Here is a 15,155-nt window from a genome sequence, read left to right as displayed (position 1 = left end):
AGTAGTAGTAGTAGTAGTAGTAGTAGTAGTAGTAAATTACATACATGACGAGATGGATACGTATACATCATCGACATAGGACAATTTTAGAGAAAGAGATTTAAATTTTTTTTAATTTATCATTTTATTTCCGTGACATAACAGCTGATATTGGCTGTTGATATGCTTAGCGTTCTTCAACTATGTCGGTTCATAAAATAACAAAATAATAAAAAAAATCATCAACATTGCTGTGTAAATTAGTGTACAGTTGTACTCTGATGGATTTCTAAAGGATAAGCAAATGAAAAGGCTGTTTTGCATAAGCTTTGGATGGGGCATTCCTCTGCTTCTATTAATTAATAAAAGTGGAAAAATAAATGGGATGTCTGGTGATAACGAATCGGGGGCGGGTGCCAATAGGTACTCTGAAATTATGCTCAGACCCTCCCGGAGACTGCAAAAATAGATAGGTTAAATCTTTACGAAAAACCTATAAATACTCTTTTGGAAACGGGCAGTTGAAATTAGTAAGTGGATTCTGTGATTCAGAAGTTGCACACTTTTGGTAGATCAACCTTTGGCAAGTTCTAGGAGGTTCCTGACTGAACGCGTGCTGAAAATTTCTGCAAGTCTCCTGACAGAAAATTCTATCCTGACATCATACAGCACATGACTTCTGTCTGCTAGAGGTCGACACGAAGCAAGTATACCGAGAGACTAGTACTCACCTCAACTGTACTGCTCACTCACCTGTAATTTTCTCATGCACGTGTTTGTTGTAATGTGTTCTCTGCAATGCCTAAGGCGGTTTAAACCTTGTTCTGTGCAAAGTTGTTCGAGCGTATGTCCTGTCTGTCAGTCAGTATGAACATGGTTCCTGTTCGCTTGTTATCTCTCCTTTTCTAAATCGGGTTTTATACGTCATGCTGCTGACTACCGCGGTGTTATAGGAACCAACAATGCTGTCCTCTCCATCAGTCTCTTCTTTTCTAAATGAAGCAAGCACGCTCGAATAAGTTACCCCCTTCCCAAAGCTCTCTCTCACACACCGTCTCTCATATATATATATACACACTTACACATATAGTACTAGCTGTTGAGGCTGGTAACATGAAGAGACATGCGCAATGTGAAGTAGCAGTCTGTAAATCAGTTCAGGACAGGTGTAGGGACTTAAAGTCTTAATTCATTCTCGTTAAGTGCACGGGACGGGTCAAGGTTGGTGGGTAAAAGCCAGAGGTGGGGAACCTTTTCTCCCAAGGACCATTTTGATATTAATAAATTTATAGCATCGTTCGCGGGACGCACAGAATTATCTACTTAAAAATTAGTCTGCTTTATTTGGCCAATCTGTAGTTTCACCACCGTGTGTTAACACTTTTGCCACGTGTCCAGTCCCAACCTGCCTGGCACTGCTGTCCTCTGAGTCACCAATATCCACTTATTCGTAATTAGGTGTGCGAAATTATGCTCTGCCATTATGAAAAGCACAGTGAAACGACTGTTGTGAGTCTGTGAAATATATGTCCATTATTGGAAAGTAGAGGAGACAATATATTGAAACAAAAGATTTTTTTCCTGATCACGGAAGTGGTCTACCCTCAGTTTGGGGTGAAGTTCCACATCCATCCATTATTCCCCAAAGTCGTCCGTACAGTCCGCGGGGAACCGTCTAGAAGCAACGGTTTCTATCCCGTCATGTACTTGTATGTGTCCTGTCTATCCATGTTTATCCCTCAAAATTGACATTATTATTTAATTAATCGACATTTATGTTGTTATGAAGAAATTTTAGATTTACTGAAATCTGCGACTGACTTGGCGGGCCGGATCAAATGATTTCGCAGGCCGGACTTTCCCCACCCCTGGTATAAGCCTTTGTGTTTTACAGGATGCTATCACGAACTAATATCCCTATACTTCCGTGATGTTTCAGCGAAAGACAGACACGCACCACTGGTCTACACGATCCTGCTTCGTCATTCAAGTTACACGTGCATGGATACTTGTCTAGTGCATGGTGGTCCAGGAAGCCACCTGAAAATAGAGTATCATCTGCTTCTTAGCAGTCAACGATGAATTTGTAACAGTCACCACAAGAGAATTTTATTTTCCCTCTCACTGATCTCACAACAGTGGCCATATAATTATAGTTAAGAAGCACTACTTCCCCAGGGCACAATGGGGAATTCAAGGAAAAGCGTTTTGTTTCCGAGGTTATAAAGCAATGTAGTCCATTGCTTATAACTACACGGTCACTTTTCGTGTTTCTTAACCTCAGGATATCTTTATCACCGCTTTATAACTATATATAATTCCAGGGTTGAAACAACACCACTTTATAATTTTTGGAAACAAGATGCTTGTCCAAAAATTTCCCATGCTGCCCCAGGCCGTCATAACTACCGCCTCTGGAGTATTTTATTTTGCCTCACTGACCATCTCACCGCAGGCAGTATACTGTATTTTATTTTCTCTTTTTATTCCCCACCTTGCTACGAAGGACGGCAGGATAAAAGAAGCACCTGTTTCCCGATTGGGACGATAGGACTCACGGCTATTACCTGGCGGCGACAGGTGTGAACGTCTAACGGGATCTATTTTGCATAAACAAAGGCTCCATGAATCAGCAAAGGTGTATTTACATTTTTCTTTTGTGGGGTTTGGGGGTTGGGATGGCTGTTATCAAATACCATTACTGAGTTTTAGTGCGCATGTTTTTAATTTTAAAAATATTGGTGGAGTCAGTTTGTTAAAAGTCCTGTTCGAATATTTACTAGGCTTAAGAAACTTTTTAATCATGCTTGCGAGACAAAGTATAACATCAACCTAATGATTTCCCGAGGGCTGAGAGGTATACGCTCTAACACCTGATCTAGCTAACGTTTGTCTGCATTTCAACAATTTAAAAAATCACATAGATGTAAATAAAAGGAAATTACTAAAGGGGACTATAGAGGCGAGAGTTTATAAACAGCTAACAGTCGACGAACGGGAAGGGGGAGTGGGGTAGGAGACCCGGACAAGACTGAGGAAGTTTATGGTAAAACTAAGAAACAATGCTAACTTGGAAAAGAGTGGTTAAAAAATACATTGCTGAAAGACAATAGTGAAGAGGTCAAAGAGAAAGAAAGAACTGAATTTTGTTTTGTCGAACTGTCTGTCAGTCAGTAAAGCGGGGTGCGTACATGATTGTGAAATACAGGTGGGCACAGCCTACAGCTTCCCCCGCAAAAAAGGATTCTCTACCTCCATGCTACTCATCGACGCAACCTGTACAGGTAAGTTCACGACCTGCCCAATCTATTTGTCAGCAGCTGACCTTTTGTCAGTGACAATTAACTTCACACGCGGTCTGTTAGCCAGTCGCTGCTCCCCTTGTTTACATAAACATACAGGCTACATCACAATAACCGACTGAAAAGTGAGTGTATCGCGTGGAGTCATGCAATCGCGATTCATAGCAAGCCTGGCATTTACTGATAAATTATATGGCCAGGATCCCAAAATGGAAACATATGGAGAAAAGACATGAAAATAAATGTCTTGGCAAGGTATTGGTAAATGAGTCTGAACTTAGCTCAGAATGTTGACCAAAGTTCAGTGTCCCGAACTTTTCCCCAAAAATAATTGAATTCTTGTAACCTTCAGAAAAGTTACCAAACTTGGTCAAAATTTCAACATTACTCGGTTTAAAAATGCCATAACCTATAATGGAGATGACTGAATGACAAATATGCTAAGTGATGTGTTTGTGATGCTTTGAGTGTTGCAGTTCAGTCGTTAACAACAATGTATATTTGCATAAATATTTTAGTGCAAAGTGACGTGTATATTTTAGTTTTAAGTGCATAGCACACTGGTTTATAGTTTTGTAGGCCTGATGTGTAAATCTGCCAACAATATCGTGGTTTATGCATCAAAAAATTAAAAAAATACCTTTTTAGTGTTAGGATACAAGTGTTCAGACTACTTCCGGAGTACTCAAAGAACGACTTCTACGTCGGTGGCCAGGTTGATTTGTGAAATAGCGTTTTGTCCACACCAACATTCACATGAGATGAGTTTGCTGTTATCTTCGTCTTTGCCATTATGCACACACTCAACGACCAGGTCTCGAGGTTATTACGTATCGATAGTACAGTAAGAACATTAGCACCATCCCACCATGGCAAATGCCTGTCCCATCCGTCCCATCACGGGATGGGATTTCATGGTGGACACACACTGAAAAACCACTTTTTAATTCCTGCTACTTCACATACAATAGATGTTCAGAGGAAGATCCTTGATGAATGAATAGTAAATTTATTTTGAGTCCCACCCATATCCCAGATTCCCATGGATTCCCACCTATTGCATTAGACATTTTCACAGTTAATCGATGACTCGTGACTCACATCTGATGTCATCACTGATAATCAGGACGAAGAAAAACCGAACGCCGCTATAGGGCGTTAAAGTAATAAATTTGAAGCAGTTGGGCTTAGGCCAACCCTAGAAAGGTCACCACCACCCTCGGGTGGCGTATCTACGTCATCGAGCGCCATACACACGCAGCGTGTCGCTACCACCCGAAACGCGAGACGCGGTGTTCCAGTCCCTAGGGTCGGTCGTGTGACTTGAGACAGATGCATTTAAACTAGCAGACGACACCGTCGTGTGGATATAGGTCCTCGTGCTGTAGAGGAAGAAGACATGTATAGTAGTTGGACCCGAAACTTGAGGAGTGAATGGAGGATATATATATATTGTCTCTTAGCTGTCTGCGCCACGGTGACCGACATTACTAAAGCCTTCCTTTTTCTTTTTCCTCGAATTAACTCTTTTCCTCATAGAGAGTTCACCTCTTTATAAAGTAGTGCAGATCTAACCCATGATAATGAGGATATGTCAGCGTGTGTGTGTATGCTCGTGCGTGTGTTTGTACTTTCAGTTATACACAGGTAAATGCGTCTCGGCTCTCGGTGTTTACATTCACGAACAGAATCTTAATATCACGCCACCCGGCATCTTCCTCAATTTTAAAGGAGTGTATCTGGTAGCTGGTTTCTGTGACCCTGCGAAGGTCAGTGTCATGATCACCTTCCTTTTCTCTGTCAGCTTTATGTATGTCTTGCTTTGAAACTGTTTGTCTTCCTCTCTCCATCCCCCCCCCCTCTGCCTCTCTGCTAAACGAAATTCACGTGACTCACCTCTCTAGGGCGTCCTTCCTCTTAAAAAACAGACTCAAATTTAACAAATTTTTTTTTACTGACGGGGGACTCTCTCTCCTATTTTCCTCCAATAACTCTAGGAATATTTCCTGATTACCTCTTATCAAGCCTCAGGAGTGCGTGGGTCTCCAGTCAAACAAATAACCTGCTTTCGAGCCATCTATCTCAACGTTCAACTTAGTTTGTTACAGTCAAATCCTCTCCCCCCCGCTACTATCTCTCTGCAGAAATTCAAGAAAAAAAAATTTACTATGCCACACTCTCCTACTATGCTTTTCTAAAAGACAAAAAATTCCGCCAGTGTCGATTACTTATACTGTATTGTCATTGCAGTTGAGATGATGAACCTAGCACGCACAACAGGGAGGGTTGGAGGCTGGGATTTGTGGCCGACAGTGACAGTCACTGAAAACCAAAAGGGGTCACCTTTAGCGACAGGATGGTGGAGACGAAAGTGCCCAAGGAACAGGATGAAGATGGAAATGAGGAAGACAGCTGCGAAGCCGACTGATTCTTACTGGCCTGGTATTGCGATATTTCGCCAGTACAGCTTTTATTATTTAATACTAAAACGTTCCTTGTTCCCTGTTAAAATGAGTCAAGTTTCCGGAAACAGGGTATTGTGAAGTTCCTTGTGTGCCCCTGTCCTTCTATTTGTAGCTCCGCAGTTTTACAAGATTTTGATATTACTTTGAAATAAAAACAAATCTCGCTAGTGATAATAAAACAAAAGCACAATGACCTACTAACCAGGAAGTTATCAGCTGGCATTGTTTTCGTTTTGTTTTGTTTTGTTTTGTTTTTCAGGTGTACATTCTTCTTTTATTTGGTAACACAATGCAGACAGCAGGATATGCGAGTCTAGTGAGTTACTTTCACTGAAATCAACGACTTCACACATTTTTTTTTAAAAAATCTCTCATGCAGCATGCCCGATAATTTGCATGTCTATCTTTTCTCTGTCTCCCTTCCGTCCGTTGACGACTATCGCTGCCATCATTTCCTTTTTGTTTTCGTCATTTGACCTTCTTGATTTATTACAAAACAAACAAACAAAAAATCTTATCTTCATTGTCTTCGAAGTGACATCCAAACCTGATTTTTGACAAGTTAGTTTTTGTCATCTTTCCAAACACTTCCCCATCGTTTCCATGTAAAGAATCTATCAACAATCATGTCTACTGAAAATTTTTTTGTTGAGGCTCGGGAATATTTTTGTGACATAGCCTCTCGCCAGTTGCATAGCTGAGAACTTGATGTTGGGCACCACCTCAACGTGGTGCCTCAATGCCACTGCTTTTTTGCGTTATAAGCAGCCATATCACACATGGACAATAACAGCTCGCTTTTTTGGTTACGGTTGTCCGTGTCCGAGTTCCCCCACTTCCCAGTGGCAACCCACGCCAACAGCTGACTACACCCCAAACCTAGTGATATATGGAATGGACAACAAATGAGCACATAATGGCTTTCACCTGCTGACTTTATTGTGTAAAGTGAAGCTGTTTGAAGTCGCTCACTTTCCTTTGAAGGCAGCCGTCCCCTATGCCAGCCTGTTATTATTTTTCATCTTTTAACTTTTTCTGTGTTAGAATGCTACGGACTGCCGATTTCTAACTCTGTTATACTTGATAAAATTAATTTTTAGCAAATTAACCTAGGCCGATGTTAAAAAAAAACAAAAAAAAAACAAGCAAGTGCATTTTACATTTTGGCAGACGATGCCGATCCAAAGGCATCTATAGGCCGTGTTTAAGCCCACCCTTGGTATAGAGTTGTAGACTAATGTAGTTTGCTTGGTGATGGAGAAACGCGCACACGAAGCGACACACAAACTAAAAAAAATAAAAAATAAAAAATAAAAAATATGGAAGAAAGAAAAAAAAAAGAAAACAAAACCCCTTTCATACAGATGGCCAAACAAAACAAATAGGAGAGAGCCCCACCATAACACGCACGCACAAAAAAAAAAAACAAAACCAAAACAAACAAAAACACAAATCAGACACAATCCCACGAACATGTACACCCGCCCCTCTAGCTAATGGCTCTCGCTGGTCCCACGCTGCCCACAACTGTCACCACAGTTCAAAAGGTTATTTCCCCCCTTCCAGGCCAGTGCCTGAGTCACCCGCCGTTCACAGCCAAGGTAAATCTGATTCACGCTCACTGATTCGCATCCACGCCTTTGGTTTTGGTTTGTCTTGTTGATCCCGATTTACTTTTCGTTGCTCTGCGGGCTCCGGTATTTGACCAGTGACGATGATGACCTGCCGGCAGACATCTTATTGCACGCGCCGCTGGTACATCGCCGGTGTCGTCTCTGTCCCTCTTTAAGGGTCAGCATCTTTGGTTACGGTTGTCCGAGTTCCCCCACTTCAGTGGCATTAACTTTCCTCCCTACCCTAACCCCACGCCAGCAGGTGACTACACCCCAAACCTAGTGATAATGAAATGGACAACAAATGAGCACATAATGGCTTTCACCTGCCGACTTTATTGTGTAAAGTGAAGCTGTTTGAAGTCGCTCACTTTCCTTTGAAGGCAGCCGTCCCCTATGCCAGCCTGTTATTATTTTTGATCTTTTAACTTTCTCTGTGTTAGAATCTACGGACTGCCGATTTCTAACTCTGTTATACTTGATAAAATACATTTTTAGCAAATTAACCTAGGCCGATGTTTAAAAAAGTGAAAACAAGTGAGTTTTACATTTTGGCAGAAAATGCCGATCCAAAGGCATCCACAGGCCGTGTTTAAGCCCACCGCTGGTATAGAGTTGTAGACTAATGTAGTTTGCTTGGTGATGGAGAGACGGGAAGAGAAAGTTTCACGGTGTGGTGAAGTAACTACAGGAAACAAGTTCCTTTGACATCTCTCACTTCGGGCTTAGAGGTTGCAGTGCCAACGGCGGGCCCCATCCTCTCCATTCACAGAGTGGCCATACATCAGTAACATACCCACCTCTTTACTGTCAATTCCAACTTGCTTGCAGGCCCCTTCAGTGGCACATTAATTCAGAGACCTCAATGCACGAGCGTTCTTCTAGAATCTAGACCAGACCTGGGCAAAGGGCGGCATATATGCTATATATACAGTATTGGGTAAAACTGAGTTAGCTATATTAGTCCGGCCCTCTAAAACCATCCCAGTTTCTCATGCGGCCCCTGGAGAAAATTAATTGCCCACCCCTGATCTAGACGGTTCATGCACGATAAATCATTGTGTCCAGCGGCCCTCTGACACCTGGCCCGCTACCCCGACGGCCCAGCCTACCTCCGGCCTGGAAATTGTATACTGCAGACTTGAAACTCAACATCTGCAGGTGCTCCTTCTTCAGACCAGAAAAAGAAGATGGAAAACAAGATAAGGTAGGAATATTTATATTTAAATTTTAAAAAACCGTTTTTCTTTTTAAAATGGAATACTGTAGTGGCGTGGACAGATCTGCCGTTGAAAGCATCACTACTCGGCAAAGTCAGAGGAAAGGTTTCCCACGCCCCCCCCCCCCCACCACCACCACCTCCTTTTTTCGGCGTTCTTTGTCGGTGACGACACCATCATCGGCGCGCATCCCGCTTTTGCTCCCGAAACATCTGGTCACCTTACCACCTCTCACCCTTTACTCTCTCTCCAATCACACCTCTCTTTGTTTCCTATTTTTTAAATATTTTTAAACATCTAACTGACACGTAGTCCGCAAACGTCCATCATTCACACCCTTTCGCCCTCGCACGTGTTCAGTCCTATAGTACTTGGTGTAGGTCTCTGACACATTCATGGCTGTTAGTATGTCTGTACTTCTCTACTGACATGCTTGGTCTGTGTACGAATGTGCTTTATGCATTTTTGTAGTTGAATATCTTTTGTTTGTATATATCGCACTGAGATTACTGTAACTTTGGGAAAATGTGCTTTGAAAATTATTTGTTGTTATTGTTGTTATTATTTACAGACCTTCAAACGCAGGGACTATAAACACTAAATTATAATAAAGATTTCACGAGCTGACCAACATGGTGTGACGAGTTGTCGGTTGCCAGATGTCTGGTGAAGACAATAAACCTCATCTTGTCATTACCCCCAAGCATGTGGATTTCGGGTAAACAACTTCAAATATCCCACTAATTACTACATAATTAATGGCAAGTACAACTTGTTTCTAATAAAAATGGTATCTGCTCTATTTTTTTTTCTTGTATTTTTGCGGTGAAACGCCCGTGGCACGCATGTCGGAAATGTGTATGGCCCGCAGGCCGAAAAAGGTTGGGCATCACTGGCGTATAACAAGCGCGAAACATTTTTGAAAAAAAAAGCAGTTAGGCTATGCCTGCCTCCTCATGACAGCCAGAGATGCGAAAACCAGCGGCAACTACTGCAAGCATCCTTCTTATGGATTGGTTCATTTTTTGATGACGTCACACGGTGTGCTGCGCTTTCCCCCGAGAGCTCCGCCCGTGTCCCCATTGCACGCTGAGCAGCGACAGAGAAAGGTTCAAAGAGCGAGGCGTTCAAGAAAGATAACTGTTTTGTGCATACAAAAAGAAGAAAATAAAAGATTTGTGTATCAGGACTTTACAAAAATTCAATGAAGATGAGTAACCAGCAGCCAATCAAGGTGTGTGAAGAAGCCTTCCTCCGCTGTGCGCCGTGGACACCAGTTACCTTCCGACTGCAACAACGCAGGATAGTACAAACAACACCAGGCTACAACAGACGTTTGATTGAAGCTGTAAAGTGTTTGGAGGCTTTTGGTGTTCGCAGTGACATTGACTCTGTGTGCGCACATCTGACAACTTTTAAAGATTCTGAAATCGCCAAGAGAGTGTTCAGCAATATTCGTGAACGGCCACAACGAGAGCCTTTGAGCTTACCTGCTGCTGTCGACCTTTCTGTTTCCGTGGAGACAAGAGACGCCAAGGCGTACCAAGCTAAAAGGCTCTTTAAGGACTTCCTGCGTGTCTTCCTTAGTCTCTGCCAGAACCTCATTGAAGATAATCAGCCTCTTGAGCAGAGACTGAAAGGCGCTTTCATTGATGTTTTCGAAGGATTGACAGATTCAAATTTCAGTCTTGAGCCTGACTGGAACAAAAAATGTAGACCCATGCAAAGCTCCATTTGTTATGCAATAGACCTCGTCCATCGCTCCCAGATAGAATTTCCAGAGTATTACAAAACGATGATCAGTGATCTGGCCATCCTTGCTCCTAAAAAATGGGGAATGTACCAGCGAGGAAATAAGTATACAAGAGACTACACAAAGTGGTGTATACCTGAAACATTTAGCGGATTTGAATTGGACACCGATTCTGACACACCAAGGGACTGGGATGCCATGCAGAGAGAAAGGATAGCTGATGCTGAGAGGTCTACATTACCGTCTGCTGAGAAACGTACAAGAATGGCGGGTTCGTCGAGTTCGGAGGAAGAAGGATCGTCCTTACCTAAGATGAGTCGCACAGAGCGCTCAAACTTGACATCGCGACAATCTACACCACCTGACATTGTCGATGAAACTCCTTCCTCCTCTCAAGTGTCATCACCATTAGAGGGGGAAGGACTTGACAGAGAAAGTGGCAATACCGAGGACGACGTGGTGACGAGAAATGCAGCAAACATGGACACGGCTAGAACGCTGACCTTTAGTCCTCAGCCTTCTACCTCTCGTGAAGAGGAACAACCGTCGACTTCTAGACAAGCAGACATCAGGGACGTGGAGACAATTGATATAACCGTTTCTTTTCGTTCTTCTACAGGAGGCATCAGACAAGTGTCTTTTACAATGGATACTGCTGACGTTTTTTCTGGTTCTTTTACATGAGGCATCAGACGAGCATCTTATGCAATGGATAATGCTGGAAATGTTGAACAAAGCAACACAGACGCCTGATGTTCCCTGATTTGTGGATAAATGTCTTGAAGAACTGATTCTTCAGAAATGCAAGAATATGCTAGGGAAACGTGGCCTAACTAACGATTTCACAGAATGACTTTAACAAAGTTTATATTGTGACTGATGACTTTGTCAGAGGTGCAGTATCAAAAACTCATTTTGTGAACACGGCTACAGCTCGAGCAAATGGATTTTTACTGTTACAAAAATGATAAACTTTATTCCTTTGACATTTTTTTTTGTAATTCAAAACTTGTAGAGGCCGTTTTTACTTTTACATTTTTGTCTTCTTTATATATTTGGTACCGTTGGGGCTATTTCTCGACTTTCAGTCATTTTGCTAATATTCGATCTTCTTCAATAGTCTCTTGCATTAATTTCTCGTAAGCACTGGTTTGTGTTCTGATCTTTCATTCTTTCTCTGCCTGTGTTTATTATGTGCCTGTAACCTTGACATATTTATCATATGCTTTTGGTTTTTTTTTCCTTCTAAAATGAGGGTTCAAGTAACGGACCAAAACACATTATAGCATCTCTTTAAAATGTGTATTCTTTTTTCATTTTGTTTTCACACACATATTCATTTAGTTTCCTGCTAAGGAACCGGTTAGCATAATGATAATATATAACTTACAATATTTTGCTATTTTTCTATATTTTGCTACTTTGTATACGGTGCTGGTGTAAAGGTATTGACAAAATGCGTGAAGCTTTCCTGTTTGTTGATCACAAATAGAAGCTCAATCCACCATTTCAGTTGCCTGCAATGTTTTCTTAACAACACAAAAATTATCCATTGTGCAACCCAAAATTATGATCAAATATGACTCAGTATCATCTACCACTGAAGCACATATTACCAATATTACCAGTTGGTTTGTTTTATCTTTCAATCTACATGTCCTTTCGATACACCTATCTTGGTCTATTTAATACTTTAAGCTTTCTTCATATTGATTAGAATAAGAACAACTATGTACATATTCAACAGCTGTTACCTAACAATCTTTATTACCTTTATTTAATCAGTTCCTCTAAATAGATATTTCATGTTGTTAGCAATACTTTTGTTTTTTTACTTAAAATCCACTATTTACTATTTTTCTACTTAAACTTTTTTCACGTGTCTTGGTAATTCGTCCTGCCAGGGATGACTACTGTGGAGGATGTAATGCCGAGTTCCATGATGCCAGCGGTAAACGCATCCTTGACTGTTAATGATGTCTGATGATCTTGTGATGTTTTGAGAGTCCGATAAGGGGAAAACCATGTCTCTCTTGTTTGAAAGCGTATTAAGTTGAAATTAATTCTTTTTAATCGACACATTAAAAATACTATATACCACAAAGAGATCAAAGCGTTTCATTTGTGTGTGAGTTGGGGGGAGGAGGAGGAGAAGAAGAAGGAATCTCGGTGACAGTGGGTGTGTTTAACAGTGCTGATGCTTTGAAAAATGATTTAAATGGTGATTAAAATATTCTTTATGAGGTTTTCATCCTGTGTGTATTAAATGCACCTTTGTGGGGACGCTGTACATACCTGGGCTGATGTGCATAAGCGAACTTAAACATGAACTTAAGCTTCAGTTGGCTGACTTTTTTTTTTTTTTCTAAAACATTTATTTTGTCTCACAAATACATGAAATAGAAAATGCAGTATCTTGCAATATAATACAAGCGTATACACATAAGGTAACAGTCATTCGTTCGTTCCAGAAATTGAAAAGAAATTGCCTGCAGGCAGTCCATTAGTACAAGTTACACATAGTGATGATGATTACGAGGATGATGATGAATGAATGATTGATTTACTGGCTTGAAGGGCTAGCAAACAAGTATTTAGATTATAATAAAAGCTTGGAGGACTCACAGTGCAGCCTCAATCATGCTGTTGTGATTGCAAAATTTTTTAACAAAGAACCTCCATCTTCATTGGCTGCATACCACAGACTGCAAAACACTTTCCAGAAATGTGCAGTTTGTTCCAGTATGAATCAAAATTTGAATGACACAAAAACTGCAGCCATATTGTTCTCACAAAAACTTATTTCTCCTTTGTACAGAAATAAACAAAAAAAAAAAAAAAAAAAAACCAACAACAAAAAACAACTATCTTTCACACAAGTTCAGCAAATGTATATATCAAAAGTAGGAAAAAGCTTTTAGAAAAAAAGCTGAAAACAATTGTTCGATCTAGTCATTGCACGACAGTACCTACACCCTCACTATGTAGGAATGTTTGCATAATAGAAATTCACAAATTTATTTAATCTCGAGGCAACAGCCAACAAAATGTTATTCAGAGCAATAATAGCAAGACCCATTTTTATTCACAGCAGCTAACAATGAAGAATCAAAATATTTTCTATATAAAACAGCAACTTTTTTTTTTTTTTTTTTTTTTTTTTTTTTTAAACAATGAAGTATCACGCAAATTGTTCAGTTGTACTTTACTTGTGAAACTGTACAGGCAAAAGTAATTTTGTTCAGCCCAAAGTACAGTCTCTCTCAAAGCAGAAGTCTTTTACACTTTGCCTTCAGACATTATGACTACAGATGCTACGAGGAAAATTTTCCAACCTGAGTGAAATACTAGAAGTTCTTCAAATCTTCCCCATGCAATCTCACAAACAAACAAAACAAAAAAAAAAGAGTGCAATGGTAACAGAACTACAATGAGGGTTTAAAATTTTTTTTTTTTTTAAATGCTGATCTAAAAAGAAACCCAAGAATATATATTATTTACACAAGCCCTAAGCGCATTTATACACATGGGTTCTTGTGAAGCAAACTAGTGGTACATTTTATGTTGATGTTGCCATGGTATGGCTGATAGTGAAACAAGTATTTACATATTTTAACAGGGAAGCAAGACAGATAAAGACTGTGAAAAGAAGGACTAACTAGACTATTAAAGAAAGTGTTGTGGAGACTGCCAAATGTTGGCAGTAAAGCAAGAATTAAGACAGAATGGATAAGAAAATTGCACCAAAATGTAAAATGAAAACAGATAAAGGAACCTGAGGCTTAACACAATTTCAGCAGTTAAACACATGGTTGATGACGTTGCCAATGGAAGTAACAGTAAGCAAGACTGTACATTTGTTCTACACCTTGAGAAAACATAAATAAACAAACAAAACACACAAAAAAAAACAAACAAAAACACATAAATTAACAAGTTGGCTGACTTAACTTTAAGTACAGTAACTCGGTGTGCACAAGACAACTCAAGTCCGCTAAGTACAAAATTTCTTACTCAGTTTTAAAACTGCCCTCCCCCAGGTATAAACCCTTACTTAGCTGAGTCGGGCGACTTCAGTTAGCACATTTCTGATTTCTTCGTGTGAAGAGTGACAGAAGATGGCAGCGAGACGACCAGAGAGCTCTCTGAGACGACTGTGCTTTAGAATGATGATAAGAAGACATTTGAGGAGGGAACGTGTTATGGTGGGGCTTTCCCCTATTTATTTTGTTTGGCCACCTGTATGAAAGGGGTTTTGTTTTTTTTTTATTTCCGTTCTTCCACATTTTTATTTTATTTATTTTGAGCTGGCGGTCGCACTATACTTTAGTTTTGTGTTGTCGCTTCGTGTGCGCGTTTTGTCTTCACTGAGGAGTGACTGGCTTCGCTGCTCGCGTCGGGTGCACGGAGGTTTGTCTGTGTGATTGCGAGTGTGTCTGTGAGAGAGCGAGTCCCACAAACGCCCGATCGCGTTACGCGACAACCTCTGGCACTGCAATCAACACACACACCCGCGCGCATGCGCATGTTGTTGTAGTCCGGTGAGCTGGTGTTGTTGTACCAGTGCCACAATATTGACATGACGCATCTCTATCAACCTGTCATTTTACAGAACTCTGCAGCTTTCCTTCCTGCAATCGCGATGGGCCTACAGAGGGGCTATGCAGATTGATTAAAAATAAATAAATAAAAACGCATGTAATACATCCAGTATGCAGAGAATTTAGAGAATAGTTACATCACCCTTTACAACAGCGGTTCTCAACCTTTACTTGTGACCCCCCCCCCCCCCCCCGACGAACACCGGTACGTCCGCGCCCCCC

General features: G+C 40.8%; 1 long non-coding RNA gene across 2 annotated transcripts; it reads left to right on the top strand.

Annotated features, from left to right (window-relative positions):
* The first annotated feature begins 105 nt into the window (after positions 1–105).
* Positions 106–9,410, top strand: LOC112571506. 2 transcript variants are annotated; one of them, XR_003100836.1, is made up of 3 exons: positions 106–2,617; positions 3,188–3,263; positions 8,428–8,659. It is a non-coding gene; the product is annotated as an uncharacterized LOC112571506 (long non-coding RNA). The 2 variants fall into 2 exon arrangements; XR_003100837.1 differs by lacking the exon at positions 106–2,617 and adding an exon at positions 9,151–9,410 and having other exon boundaries at positions 2,647–3,263; positions 8,428–8,566.
* Positions 9,411–15,155: the final 5,745 nt, after the last annotated feature.

This window comes from Pomacea canaliculata, linkage group LG9 (assembly GCF_003073045.1).
Source record: "Pomacea canaliculata isolate SZHN2017 linkage group LG9, ASM307304v1, whole genome shotgun sequence".
NCBI lineage: Eukaryota > Metazoa > Mollusca > Gastropoda > Architaenioglossa > Ampullariidae > Pomacea > Pomacea canaliculata.
The sequence above is the reverse complement of the archived record's forward strand: the minus strand, read 5'-3'. Positions and strand labels throughout refer to the sequence as shown.